Below are 13,980 nucleotides of genomic sequence, written 5' to 3' on the forward strand. Positions count from 1 at the left end.
CCTTTCAGAGAGAGCATAGCAACTGGAGGAGAATTCAAGGAAGTCAACCATTGGCTTTACAGAATGAGATTTCACAGGGCGGGAGCAGCACATAGGCTGCCCTTCCTGATGACGGGGACTCTCTGCAACCTCTCTGTGCCTCAAGTTTCTGGTCAATAAAATGAGTAATGAAGAATATCAGCAGGCTGGAGAGATGGCTCAGTGCTTAAGAGCACTGGCTACTTTCCCAGAGGACCAGGAGGGTTCGATTCCCAGCCGGCACAGTGGCTCACAATTGCCTGTAATTCCAGTTCCGGGGATCTGAAGCCCTCTTCTGACTTCTGTGAGCACTGCATGTACATGGTGCACAGACATCAAATAATGCAAATAAATCTATTAAACTTTTTAAAAATGCCGTAAAATAAGGGTTGGTAAGAAGGCTCAGTAGGTAAAGGCATTTGCTGCCAAGCCTGACAACCTGAGTTTGATTCCCCAGGATACATACAGTAAAAGGAGAGACCTGGTCACAGTCCTCAAAGCTGTCCTTGACCTCAATATGCATGCAAGCCGTGGCACAAAAGCACCTCTCTCTCTCTCTCTCTCTCTCTCTCTCTCTCTCTCTCTCTCTCTCCTTCCCTCCTTTTTACCTCTCCCTCTCTCTATCTGTGTAAATAAATGTAATGAAAAAGAAATTACAAAATAAACAAAAGGGTGCCCTACAGAGAGCTAAAAGAAATAGAAACCCACTGGGCCATGGGCATCATGGGCATGGTGACCCTTGCCTATGGTCTAGCACTCGGGAAGGAGAGGCAGGAGAATCAGGAATTCAAGAGCAACCTCTGGTACATATTGAGTTTAAGGCTGGCCTGGGCTACGTGAGATTGGGCTCAAAAACTTAGTAAAATAAAAGCCTAAAGTCAAGACAACAGAATAGGGAGGTTTAGCAGCTGGATAGAAGGTTGGCACACCATGAAAGGGCCCAAAAAATGCATGGTTTAAATCCCGTCTAGGAAGACATGTAAAATTCACACTTTTTCTTTTTAACTTTCAAGTGTTTCTCATAGCTTTTTATGAGACATGGTTTTGGCCTAAATCTGTCATCCCAGGCAGACATTAGCATTTCCTGGGAAGGGCTGACTAAGAAAGGAGTAGAAAAGAAAGCAGAATAAGCCAGATGGAGCAGAATTTGTTTTAAAGGTCTGTGTACATCAGAAAGGCTTCCAGAAGGCGCAGACTCAGATGCTCATCTCTGAGGAGTGGCTATAGGGTAGAGGCTCTGGGCAGCTGATTTCCAGTTCACTGAGGAAAAAAATGCATCTTAAACAACAGTACTGTGTTCACCATTCGCCGGGCAGGGCGTCGCTGATGGCCCTTGCTGACATTTAGAACTGGGTAAATCCCTGCCTTACAGGATGTTGTCCCTGCCTTACAAGGTGCTGTCCCTTGTGACAAAAAGATTAATGGCATCTTTAGCTCCTCCCCTTTGAGATGTCAGCAGTACTCACATCGGGCTGCTTAGGCAGAACTGTCTCCAAACGTCACCAAATTTTACCTGGTGAGGGAACAGGGAAATGGAAATCAATTCCACTATCCACTCAACCCCACACTGTCCAAAGACACCTCTTCCCCTCTCTCTCCCTCCTCTCTGCCTAAAAAGGTTGCCATCTTGTTATAAGGATTATTGTAATATCTATAATTACTCTGAACTTGTTCAGGTCTGTGTGCACATTACATAGGGAAACCTGCAGTGCACAGTGGTTAGCTGGGGACAGAACTAGAGACCAGCTTCCAGGTGTGAACTGAGTACCAACTACCTAGTAAGTGTGTGATTTATGGCACACCATTTCGCCTATCTAAAAAAAGACCATTTGCCAGAAGAGTGCCAGAAATGGACTAAAAAGATGGCTCAGCAGGAAAGGGCATCTGCCAGGCAACCCTGACAATCTGGGTTCGACCTCCGGAACCCACGGAAATGCACAAGGAAAGAACCTACTCCGCAAGGCTGTCCCCTGACCTCCACAGACGCCCTCCCCTCTGTTGTTGATTGTTTTTTCACTCTTTGGCTCTTTGGGGCCCTGCCACCCAGCTCCCAAATAAATCACATGGAGTCTTATTCTTTCTTATGAATACCAAACCTTAGCTTGGCTTGTTCCTAGCCAGCTTTTCTTAACTTAAATTATCCTGTCTACCCTTTGCCTCTGGGCTTCTACCTTTCTCTATTTCTGTATATCCTTTCTTTCCTTCTTTTTCCATGTCTGGCTTTAAGGCTGAGTGACTAGCCCCGGGAGTCCTCCCTCTCTCGCTCCTAGATCTTTTCCTCCAAGATTTCTCCTCCTTTTTATTCTCTTTGCCTGCCAGTTCCACCCATCCCTTCTCCTGCCTCGCTATTGACTGTTCAGCTATATTGACGGACCATCGGGTGTTTTAGACAGGTAAAGTAACGCAGCTTCACAGAGTTAAATAAATGCAACATAAAAGAATGCAACACATCTTTGCATCATTAAAATAAATGGCCCACAGCATAAAAAAATGTAACACATCTTTAACAAATATTCTCCAATGCCTCTTCCCAACACACACCACACTTTTGAAAAGATTGAGGCTGGGTGTAGTGGGGCCCACCTTTCATCCCAGCATTCTAGAGGCAGGCTAATTTCTCTGAGTTCAAGACCAGCCTGGTGTACACAGTAAGTTCCAGGCCAGCCAGGGCTATGTAGTGAGACCCTGTCTTAAATAAACAAAACAGCAGCAGATTATCGAAAGCATTAAACGATCAGAGATGGACAAGCACAGCCGTATCATACCATCAGCTGCGTAAGCCAGCTGTTGATTCCCAGGGCAGGCAGAAAGGACCCCCAGGTCTGTGACAAGTTGTACACAATGTGCTTTACACACAATAAACTCTGCAAAGGAGGAGGGGCTGCATGTCTGTCACTTGACCCGTTCTCATTCCCTAGGAAGCTGGAAGCACCAAGAGAGCAGAGTGGTGCTGAGAACAGGAAAATCCTCTGGACAGATCGTGAGGGCTCCTGGTACCAGCATGCAGGGCTCTCCCACCCTTCAGCCGTCGTGAGTGGTTGCTGGCTGCCAGTCACCAAGATCTTTCCCGTCTGAGACTCTTACCGGAAGGCCACTCAGGCAAAGGCTTACGGATTCGGAGACCTTCACACATTTTGGCACTGGTGCCAGGAAGGTGCCTTCAGGCTCGCCAGGAAGCTGGGATGTTGCTAGCACAAACTGAGGAGGAGGTGGGCGCTCACAGCACTCCGCTCGGACTCCCGCCCACTCCGACCATCTGCCTGTTTATGTTCTTGGCTTCATTGAACACAGTGAAGATGAAGGATGGGAAAGACAAAAATGAAAATCTGACTTCAAGTACACAGATTTGCGATTCTGTCTAGAGTGCTATCTCTCAATCCCCGCCTACTTGTGACACTCTCTGGTTCCCAGACTTCCTGACCAGAGGGCAGAGATGGAAGCAAGAAGGGTGAGATGGGAAGAGCCATAGCAGAGGAAGACTTGGGGTGTCTTGATGTGTTCTGTATTCTCCACAGGTCCTAGGGTCCCCCTGTAGTTCTTTAGTAGAATGTTGAGTATCCTCTCACCCCAATTCATCCTTAGCCGCAGGTCTCATAGCTGTATGCCCTAAACACATTAGATTCTCCATGAGTGGTCAAGGAAGCCAGGAGGGCATGGATTAAGTTTTCTCACTCCCTAAATGTTCCTGTAAGGTTCAGAGAACAGTGGTTCTGAGAACAGCAGGAGACCATCTTTGAGATGGCTGATGTGGTGCCAACCCTGATAGCATCTGCAGAATCTGCAAAAGCACTAAGTCTTCCTCCTCCTTTCTGCAAAATGGGAATCACGTGATCGTTTCTCTACCAATGCTGTGGCTAAGTCTCTTTAATACAAACCTCGGCCACCATATCATTGCAACCCTTTGTATTTTAATACACTTCTCCAAGGAAAATGGGGACTTAGGTGACCTCAAAGCCATTGTCATCAGCAAGAGTTACTAAATCCTTGATACTATATAATACCGAGCCCATATCTAAGTTTTTCTCATCTTAAAAAAAGCCCTTAAATTATACTTAAGGTGTATGTATGTATTGTGTGCTTGTGCAAGTGTGTATGTGAGCATATGAGCCAGCATATGTGTATATGTGTGTGTGCACATGAGTGTGTGTATGTGTGTGCACATGAACGTGTGTATGTGTGTATATATGTGTGTGCACATGGGTGTGGGTGTGTATGTGTGTGTATATGTGTGTGCACATGGGTGTGGGTGTGTATGTGTGTATGTGTGTGTGTGTGTACTGTGTTAGAGGACAGCATGTAATTTACAGTGTCATCTCTTTCCAGGTGAGTTCCAGGGTCTCACAAAGCAGAAAGAAAATGGAGGAAAGGAAAACATAGCTTCCATTGTGAAGTCCAGAACTGGAGATGCTGGGCCCCAGAACCTACAATCTCACCTCAGGGGTTCACTGGCTCTCAGTGCCTTTGATATAAGCTGTGGCCAAAAATGCTTGCCTTCCAGCTCAGTTCTCAGGTAGAACCTGGGGACCAAAATTCATGAGTCCATCCTGGATGCCTGGCACTGAGCCAGTTACTAAGTTAAACTTACCCAAAAAGTATCCGCTGAGCACCTATGATAGCCTGTACTGTTATGGATTAAACAAAGGACTAACCATTTAAGGTCCTTGACTCTGGGACTGGGTAGATGGCTCAGTCAGGAAAGAGTTTGCTCCCCAAACATGAGGACTTAAGTTCAAGTCCCCAGCACTGATGTAAAAAGGCAAATGTGGTGGCGTGTGCCTGATTCCCAGTGGGGAAGCAGAAATAGGTAGATCTCTGGAGCAGCCAGACTAATCTAGTCAGTGAGCTCCAGGCTCAGTGAGGAAAAAATAAAAGAGACAGCAATTAGTTGAGGGAGACGCCCAAAAATCTGGTCTCTACATACATATATGTATGTATACATACACAAGCACACCACACACACACACACACCCAACATGCATAAACACCCAAAGCCTTGATTCTACAGAACGTGGATGTTGATGGAAACAATCCATTAGCTGTGTGACAAACAGTGGCACAAACAACCAGGGGACGTTTCATCCTGGCTTGGATGAAGCCGGGGAGTAACGTGGAGGACATTCCAGGCAGAGCCTAACTATCGCACGCACACTGAAGCTCTGCAGTGGAAGCAAAGCTGGGAGGTCAAGGAAAGGGAAGGCTCTGGTGGCAGCAGAGAGTGCAAGAGGTGGTGGGGAGCTGAAGTCACCCAGGGAGGCAGGGTCACGCCATCTGGAGTGGGCTAATAGGCCCCTTCTCACAGAGCCAGGCCGTAGTAGTTAGATTCTGTAAGTCCTTTGGTCTTCATGAAATGACTCAGTTCTGCCGTCTTAGAAGTAAACCTTGCCATAGACAATATGTAAATGAATGGGTGTAGTTATACTGCAGTAAACTCCACTTATGGTACCAGGTGAGATTTGGCTCAGTCTCCTACCCTGTGATCTAAGGCTTATAAGACCCGGTAATTAGCACAGATTTAATTAGAAGCACAGTTAGAAGCCACTGGAGGATTTTAAACTGGAGAACAATACAATTTAATTTACTTTTTAATGATGGCCGTGGCTGTTCTTCACGCATAATAGAAAAGCAAGCTCGGATACCAGAAGACAAACAGAACACACCGGATGCTGTGCTGGTTGATTTTGAAGGACCACTTCTTGGATCATACAAGAGGTGAGCCGGTTTGAGTCTCTAGAAATATTTAGCTGAGCCCACCCTCCATGGCTGACACTCTCCTGTGGACTGGGGTCCCTCCCACCGTGAATAAAGGGAATGTGAGCCATGCACCAGCCTTCTTCTGTTTCAGCGTGAGCAGCCACCTCAAGTCCCTGCCACTGTGCTAGACAGGCACCTTAAAACCACGAGCCAAAGTAAGCACTTCCTTCCTCAAGTTGCTTTTGCCCAACTTTGTCAAGGAAATGAGAAAAAAGCTGGTACCGAGGTTAGGTATATCCCAGGCAAGAGAAAGTGTAGTTTTGACAAGGTAGCAGGGCACAGCACGGTGAGTGGTTATGGTTACACTCAGGAACATGACATTGGTTAAGGATCAAATATGGGGTGTTGGAGAACGGGTGACTTGCCTGTTATTAAAGAGAGGAGTGTCACCTTCTGAGACATCATAGAGTAACCACCAGAGTTCACCCAAAGAGAAACGAGGAGTGATGTCCCATTTGTGGTTCCAGTGCAGGGGAGGCAGAGACAGGTAGATCCCTGGTGCTCACTGACCCACCAGCCCAGCCTCCTTGGCAAGCTAGAGCAGCGAGAGATCTTGTCTCATTAAACAAGGTTGATGAGAAGGAATGTCACCCACACAGACCCACGTGCATCTGAACACACAAAAACATGCCACTCTATTTAGTGAGCTTAAGCTAGCGACTTCTTGGTGGACATAGCTATGGCATCGGAGTCTTTTTAGCTCTTTTCTTTCTAAGTGAATTAGAGAGAGAAGGGGACATCGAAGAGGCTCCCTGCAATAGCCCTGTCTTTGCTGCCCCGTTTCAGCCATCCCCGCCCATTTCCAGGGTGGTTTTCAAGACACCTTGTACAGTGATGGTAGGAAGCCATGAACACCCAGCCCACCCCCTGCTGTCCCCCTCCTTTCCCTCTCAGTGGCCCCCATGCTATAACCATTTCTAAGCACCACCTGCCTTCTCGCACCTCCTTTTCCTTTCTTCTTCTTTTTTAATTCACATTTTAACTGGAAATGGTTTTTCATTTCCTAACATCTCTTTGGCATTTTAAGCTCAGCGAAGGGTTTTCCTTAAACTTTAATGCATTTCATCAGGATAAAATAAAGCAATCTTGCCAGCTTTTATGAATAATTAGTGACTCAGAAAAGAGCCCCGGAGTGAGTGGGAAATTCACTGTGAGGTGGTGAAGCGATAAAAATACACCGCGGTATACACTTTGATGGTCTTTAAAGAATTCATCACGGACTAATAATACACTGTGTCAAAGGAGCCCATCAGGCTGACGACGGGAAAATTGTTTTTCAGGAAACAAAGTCAGTACGACATTTGCAGCAACCCCTCTAGAGGTTTACAGCACAAGAGAAAGAGGAGGCTTAATTCCATTATTTCCCTGCACTTATAAAGTAACCAAGCCCAAAAGAGAGATGGGTGGGCCGGGGCGTGTGTGCGCGCGTGCGCGCGCGCACACACACACACACACACACACACTCCCTCAGAAAGTGGGACATGTTTTCCTTCGCTCTCTGGCATAACGAAGAATGAACTGCTTTCTGGCCACGCTTAGCCTCTTCTAGAAAAGTCAAATTTTTGAATAGAGTCAAAGTCACACTAGTTGCCAGAGTGGGACATGGTAGAGGGGCCTCTCGCGAGCCATTTATGTAATATGCTGTCGTGAGAATTTCTCCCCTAGGTTGGGGTTGGACGGGGGTGGGCATCTAGGCAATGGCTCTCTCCTCCCTTCCTTGATTCTAGCGACCAAAGTTCTATTTCGTGAAAAAGGTCCCCTGGAGAAACAATGAACTTATGGGGTTTCCTTTACAGAGCATGGGTGAGGGGTTACAGGCAGGAGCATGGGTGACCCCAAAGCAGCCACACTGGAAAGCCAACCCCTATCATGAATGATGGCTTCCCCATGACTGTGTAGATGTGTCCCTTACTCTAGTCCTTCCCAGTCTACATACCCTAGCCCCTCCCAAGACCTAAATGCAATCTGCAATTAGGGCAGAACTGGGAGGAATGGCTGTATACTTGGGTGAGGGTTCAACGACCTTCCTCATCCTCTTCTCCTTCTTTGAGGGAATGTGACCGTCCACAGGCCCAGTTGTAATATTTTTCAAGTTGACACAGCAGATCTGATGAGGAAGGTGACAGTTGGGTTCTGAGGCTAATCCTGTACAATGCATGCCTCATCCCTAGACAGATACCCTAAAGAATTCCAGCCACACCTCGTAACATCTTGATTATGGCAAGAGTTGCTGTTGACAGTCAATGCAATGCAAAGACGGAAGACAATGATCATCTGAAATAACAACAGCAACAGCAGCAGCCAGGCATTGAGCGATGAGCAGGCTGGGACAGGACACACACGGCATCTCATTAGCTCCCATCTCTTCCTTCTGGGGTCCGGACAGCCAAGTGGGTACAAGGCAGACTCAAACTCAGCATCTTATGCCAGCACCGTGTTTCTGCTTCTGTCTGCCAATGACATCTTCCAAGGGCATCTTTTATTTAAGGACTCATTTATTTTTATTTTACGTATGTGAATGTTTTGTGTTCATATATGTCTTCAGACCACATATGTGCTTGGTGCCTGCAGAGGTCAGAAGAGTGCATCTGGTGCTCTGTAACTGGACTTAGAGATGATTAGGGGCTGCCATGTGTGTGCTGGGAACCGTATCCAGGTCCTTTGCGAAAGCAACATGTGTCCTTACCCCCACCAATGTGAACTCACTTAGATCTAACTTAAACTCTCCATGCTGCAGCTTCCCTGTTAAATGGAACGATGCCGCTCCCCTCATAAAATCGTGAAGATAAGAGAGCCAGATGTGATGCACACACCAACATCGCAGAATTCAGCAGAAATGCAGGAGGATCAGGAGTTTGGGGTCATCCTTGGTTATATAGGAAGTATAAAAGCTAGTCTGAGCTGTAAGACCCTACTGCCCCCCAAAGAAGAGAATGTGTCTTAGGAGGTAATCAGTAAAGTGCTTGCATATATAAGGCCCTGACTTTGAATCCCAAGCACCCACATAAAAAAGTTGAGGAAGGTGCCTGCCATCCAAACACTGGGAAGGTGAAGATGGAATTCCTGGAGTTCCCTGGTCTACCAATCTAGCTGGGTACCTGTGTGCTATAATTTCCCACAAAGATTCAATCAAGGCATAGGCCAGAGCCATTGTCTCCCCCTGAAGGCTCTCATTTTAGGCTCGTCTTGTTATTCATGGGGTCTTAAGATGGAGGGTCTCAATCCCCCCCCCCGCATCTGTCTCACACACACCAGCTAATTAGCCTCATCAGAGGAAGCATGCAAGAGGAAGAGAGAGTGCCTGGCGAAGCTGGCACATGCCTTTAATCCCAGCACTTGGGAGGAAAAGTTTGTGAGTTCAAGGCCAGCCTGGTCTATAAAGTGAGTTCCAGGACAGGCTCCAAAGCTACAGAGAAATCCTGTCTCGAGAGGGAGAGAGAGAGAGAGAGAGAGAGAGAGAGAGAGAGAGAGAGGCATGCACACCAAAGGGTGGGGGTCATGGGGGTTGAGTAAGAGTAAGAAGCTTGTCTACCACTGGTATGGAATTAAAGTTCATTCTGCTTCACTCTTGACTCATAGAGTCAACCACTGTGGACCTCAGTTCTCCTTTCTCTAAACTTTTTTTTTTTTTTTTGGTTTTTCGAGACAGGGTTTCTCTGTGGCTTTGGAGCCTGTCCTGGAACTAGCTCTGTAGACCAGGCTGGTCTAGAACTCACAGAGATCCTCCTGCCTCTGCCTCCCGAGTGCTGGGATTAAAGGCGTGTGCCACCACCGCCCGGCTCCTTTCTCTAAACTTTGAATTCTATAAAATCTCCAAGGTTCCCATCAGCCCCAGTTTAATTCGAGGAGACCCCAAACATTACATACAGCACACCTGAGAGCCACTCTAGATCCCAAAAAGAGCTCTACCTACTCTCTCCCTTCCACACAGTGTGGTTAGCGTCACCTCCTCCCGGAGCCATCAGTGATAACGAGAGTCATAGTGAGGAAAGCATTAGAATGCTCTGTCAGCTCACCTGCTGGGCCATGAGATCAAAAGGTACTGCTATGGTTATGTGCCAGATTGTAGCCTTTGGAAAGAGGGGACCATGAGCTTCCAAAATTTAATTGAAATGGGTGGATAGTTTTAGCGGTTTTCCAGAAACTGTCAATTAAAAAAAAAAAAAAGCAAACAAAAGAAGCAGCTGCGCATCCAAAGGTTAATAACGTCTCTTCCTTATGGAATGACTGACAGACTCTCTGGTGGCGGTGAAATTTGTTTAGATTTCTGACCATCTTTTCAAAAATTCCATACGCTCCATTTTTTGAACTGTTTTCCCTTTGAGTGGTCTTTGTAATCTCTTTGAACTCCTCACAGCGTCGCAACTAAACAAGGCGAAGGAAAAGCCAGAGTTACCCATTCCTTGGATATTATTTTTCTTAAATCCTTGAAATGCTTATTTATTTAAAGGGGAAGATAGGAAACATTACTGAATAATGTTTGATTAAAAATCTGAGATAGGCAAGATTTGATTTTATTCTGCAGTTAATTAGTTAATTGAAAGGGTTGTAGTCAGCGTGCATGGATCCCTGCTGCTGCTGCTGCTGCTGCTGCTGTTTCCTTTTGAGCTGTTGTGTGGTGCTGGTTTGTGCACTAGAGTTTGCTGACGTTTGTCATTGAGGCTTTGTTTTCTTCTTCTGCCAGTGTCTTATCGTTGAATAGTTTGCTAACATTTGAAAACTGAGAGGCTTCACGTGGACAGTGTGAGGGTTAGTGTCAGTCTCAGAGTCCAGAATCACCTAGGAGATGGGCCTCTGGGCGCACCTGTCAGGGGTTATCTTGATGAGTAGATAGAGGTGGAAGACCTGTCCACAGTGGGCTGCGCCATTCCTAGGCTAGGATCACAGACTATGTAATGAATGCAGAAAGGGAGCTGAGTAACCTGCGCATTCATTGCTCTCTGCTTCTTGACTAGGGATGCATGTGACCAGCTGACCAGCTCCCTCAAGCTCCTGCCACTCTGCTGTCTCTATCAGGAGGGATGGTACCCCGGAACCCCTTTCACTTGAGGTATTTTGTTCAGACTCTAAGCAAATAGATATTTACTTTCAAGAAAGCCTGTGTTCTATGTTACTTTCTCGGACTATTTAGATAAGCACCAACAAACTATTTCACCTGAGAGTAGAGCTGTGTCTTCTGCAGCAAGCCTGAAGGCATGGCTCATTATTTATACAAGGGCTATAGGGGTTCTACCATTTTGTAGTATTTCATTAATTCTCTGTTTCTAACTCCATTCTGTATCAGATCAAATCACACAAAACATCCATGCATAGTCATGAGTCCATCACTGAAGGAAGTCAGGACAGAACTCAAACCAGGGAAGGAGCCTGGAGGCAGGAGCTGATGCAGAGACCATGGAGGGTGCTGCTTACTGGCTCGCTCATGACTTGCTCAGTCTGCTTTCTTAAGAGCCCAGTGTAGCAGACTTTCTTTTAGGCCACCAACCAGCTCCCAAATGATGACATAGACTATAGTTTTGAATGACTGGCCTTAGTTTAGATCTTTTCTTGCTACCTCTTATAACTTAACCTGTTTCTCTTCATCTATGCTTTGCCTTGGGCCTTTTAAATTTTTTCTTTCTGTATATCTTACTTTCCTGCCGTCTCTGTCCATCTGTCTGGTGGCTGCCTGGCTTCTGGCCCTCGGTATGTCCCTCTCTCTCGTCTCTTGTTCTCTCCTTTTCCTTTTCTTCTCCTCTCTCTCTCTCTCTCCCTCCCTCCCTCTCTCTCTCTCCCTCTCTCTCTCTCTCTCTCTCCCTCTCTCTCTCTCTCTCTCTCTCACACACACACACACACACACATACACACACACACAAAGTACATTTTAAAAAAAGAAACCAATTCCCCAGGAGTCTCATGCTGGGGAAGGGAAAGCCTAAGGACCTGTGCCAGCCCAAGGGCAGTCTTGTCTTTATGCTGCCTCCTCAAGGAGAGATTTCACATTTTCTGACAAACTTGTTCTACCACGTTGCAGGGAAGACTGGAGTGATAACAAAGATAAATGGATCCTCTCCTCGACTACTAAGGAGAGATGGATCCACAAAGGCCAGGACTCTCGGTTCTGTGTGCCTCTTACCATCTACCTGACCAGATTCCCCATGTCAGAACTTGGAAGACCTCATTGTTTCTCTTCTCCTTTCCCTGCTTTTGAGTATTTCTTGCCTGTTGTCTTCCATGAGCCTCGCCTCTTAGGGCCGCCAGGATCCAGTCTTTTGTAACTGTCCTGGCAGAAACGATGACATTCTAAGGAGGCTCTCTGCCCCTCATTTTAGCTATTAGTGTTGGGGCAAATGTCCCCCAAGAACTGGCATGTCCCCCAGAGTAAAAGAAAAGGAGCTGTGGCCCGGAGCCACCAGACAGAGTGCTTGTTTCCTGGACCGTTTCACAGAGCTCTGACAGCCTGCCTGACCCCTTGCAGGACAGACTGGAGCTGAGGCAGAGATAGTCAGCTGGGGGAGGAGGGCAGAAACACGCTTTGACCGGAATCGCTTACCTACCCATGTTCCTTGCTGTGTATTTAAGCCTAAGTCTCACCTCAGCGCTCTCAAAGGCAGACTTGGGTTGGGTGAGGTCGCTGTACCTGTTTATCCGCCCCTCTTCCCACTGCAGCCACAGAAGAAATCTCCCTCCGCTCTGTTTCCACTATTGCATTGGCCTATTAAGGACAAGTGGCCAAGCCCAGCTTGTCAGGGCTGCGGGGGCCAGGATCCGGCCCTGGAGACACAGGTAACTGACACACTGCTTGATCCTTTTAAGGCTTTGCCTTCCGCCCAGCACCAGTGTTTGGCTGCAGCTTGCCTTCTTCCCTCCATACTAACTTCCTTCAAGAATATTTTCACATCACCCACAATTTAATCTTTTATGATCTGTTCCCTCCCAGAAGCCAGGGTGCCTCCAGCCACCCTCCACCCCTAAGTCCTTGGGTCCAATAACAGGATGCTCCTGTAGGTTACCTGGTCCACGGATGGGGCTGTGCTACAGACTGTCGGGTGGGGCTCTGGTGCCCCTGCTGACCCCTAAAGGATAAAATTATTTGAATCAGGCCAGCTTTCTGTTTCAGAATCACCCCAGGCTTATGTTTTAGTTCGTTTGTATGATTAACCCAATTGCCTGGGGCAGGTAATTTTTAAAGAACTGTCTGCCTTCTTACAACCCTGAGGTTGGGCAGCTCCAGGGCACACAGCCAGCATCTAGCAGGGCCTTCTGGCTGTGCCATACCAAGGAAGGTAGAAGGGCAATCAAGAGGGACGAGATTCATTCTATAGTAAATGGTTATGGTAGCACTGATCTATATCTGGGGCAGAACCCTCATGCCCAAACCTCCTTCTTGATTTGGGTTTTGTTTTTTACATTTTATTTTCAATGATGTATATGTTTCTGGGTGTGGGTACAGGTGCCCCTGGAGGTCAGAAGACGATGTCAGATGCCTGGGGCTTGAGTTCGAGGTGGATGTGAGCTACCCAGTATGGGTGCTGGGTCCTCTACAAGAGCAGCATTGGCTCTTGACATTTAACCACTGAGCTAGCTTCCCAAACCCTGGTTTGGGCTTTTGAGACAGCCTCATTATATTGACCAGGCTAATTTGTTACCCATCTCCTGACTGGATTACCTCCCAGCCTTATTTCTCTAACAGCACGTTAACCAAATGCTTGAAGAAGAAAAATCCTTGAGTCATTTGCTAGAATCTTCTTGCAGCAATTTAAGCTTGACTTGAACGCCAGGCCTGGTGGTGCATAGCTTCAATTCAAGCATTTAGGAGGCAGAGGCATGTGGATCACTATAGTGATGTCTTCTAACGTTTATTATAATATAAAACTCAGGGACAACATGTAAAAAAAAAAAAAGAACCAGAGTCTGGGAAAACTCTAGAATCCATCCCGACCAGCTGAATGTAAACCCTGCCTTTTGAACCAACGCCTGACTCTAATTAAACAACGGACCACAGCATAGATAAGATTCTCATAACAGATCTCCATTGAGTTCAGGGCCAGCATAATCTATATAACAAATTTCAGGACAGCCAGAGGAATATATTAAAGAACTCATCTCAAAATAAATAAATAAGTCTACCTTGATGCTAAAGAGGTAGGGGTTAGGACTGCTTGCTGCTTTCAGAGACCCACGTTTGGCTTCCAGCATCTTTGATCACTCATCAAGCAGCTCCCAACTGCC

This window comes from Chionomys nivalis, chromosome 9 (assembly GCF_950005125.1).
Source record: "Chionomys nivalis chromosome 9, mChiNiv1.1, whole genome shotgun sequence".
Taxonomy (NCBI): domain Eukaryota; kingdom Metazoa; phylum Chordata; class Mammalia; order Rodentia; family Cricetidae; genus Chionomys; species Chionomys nivalis.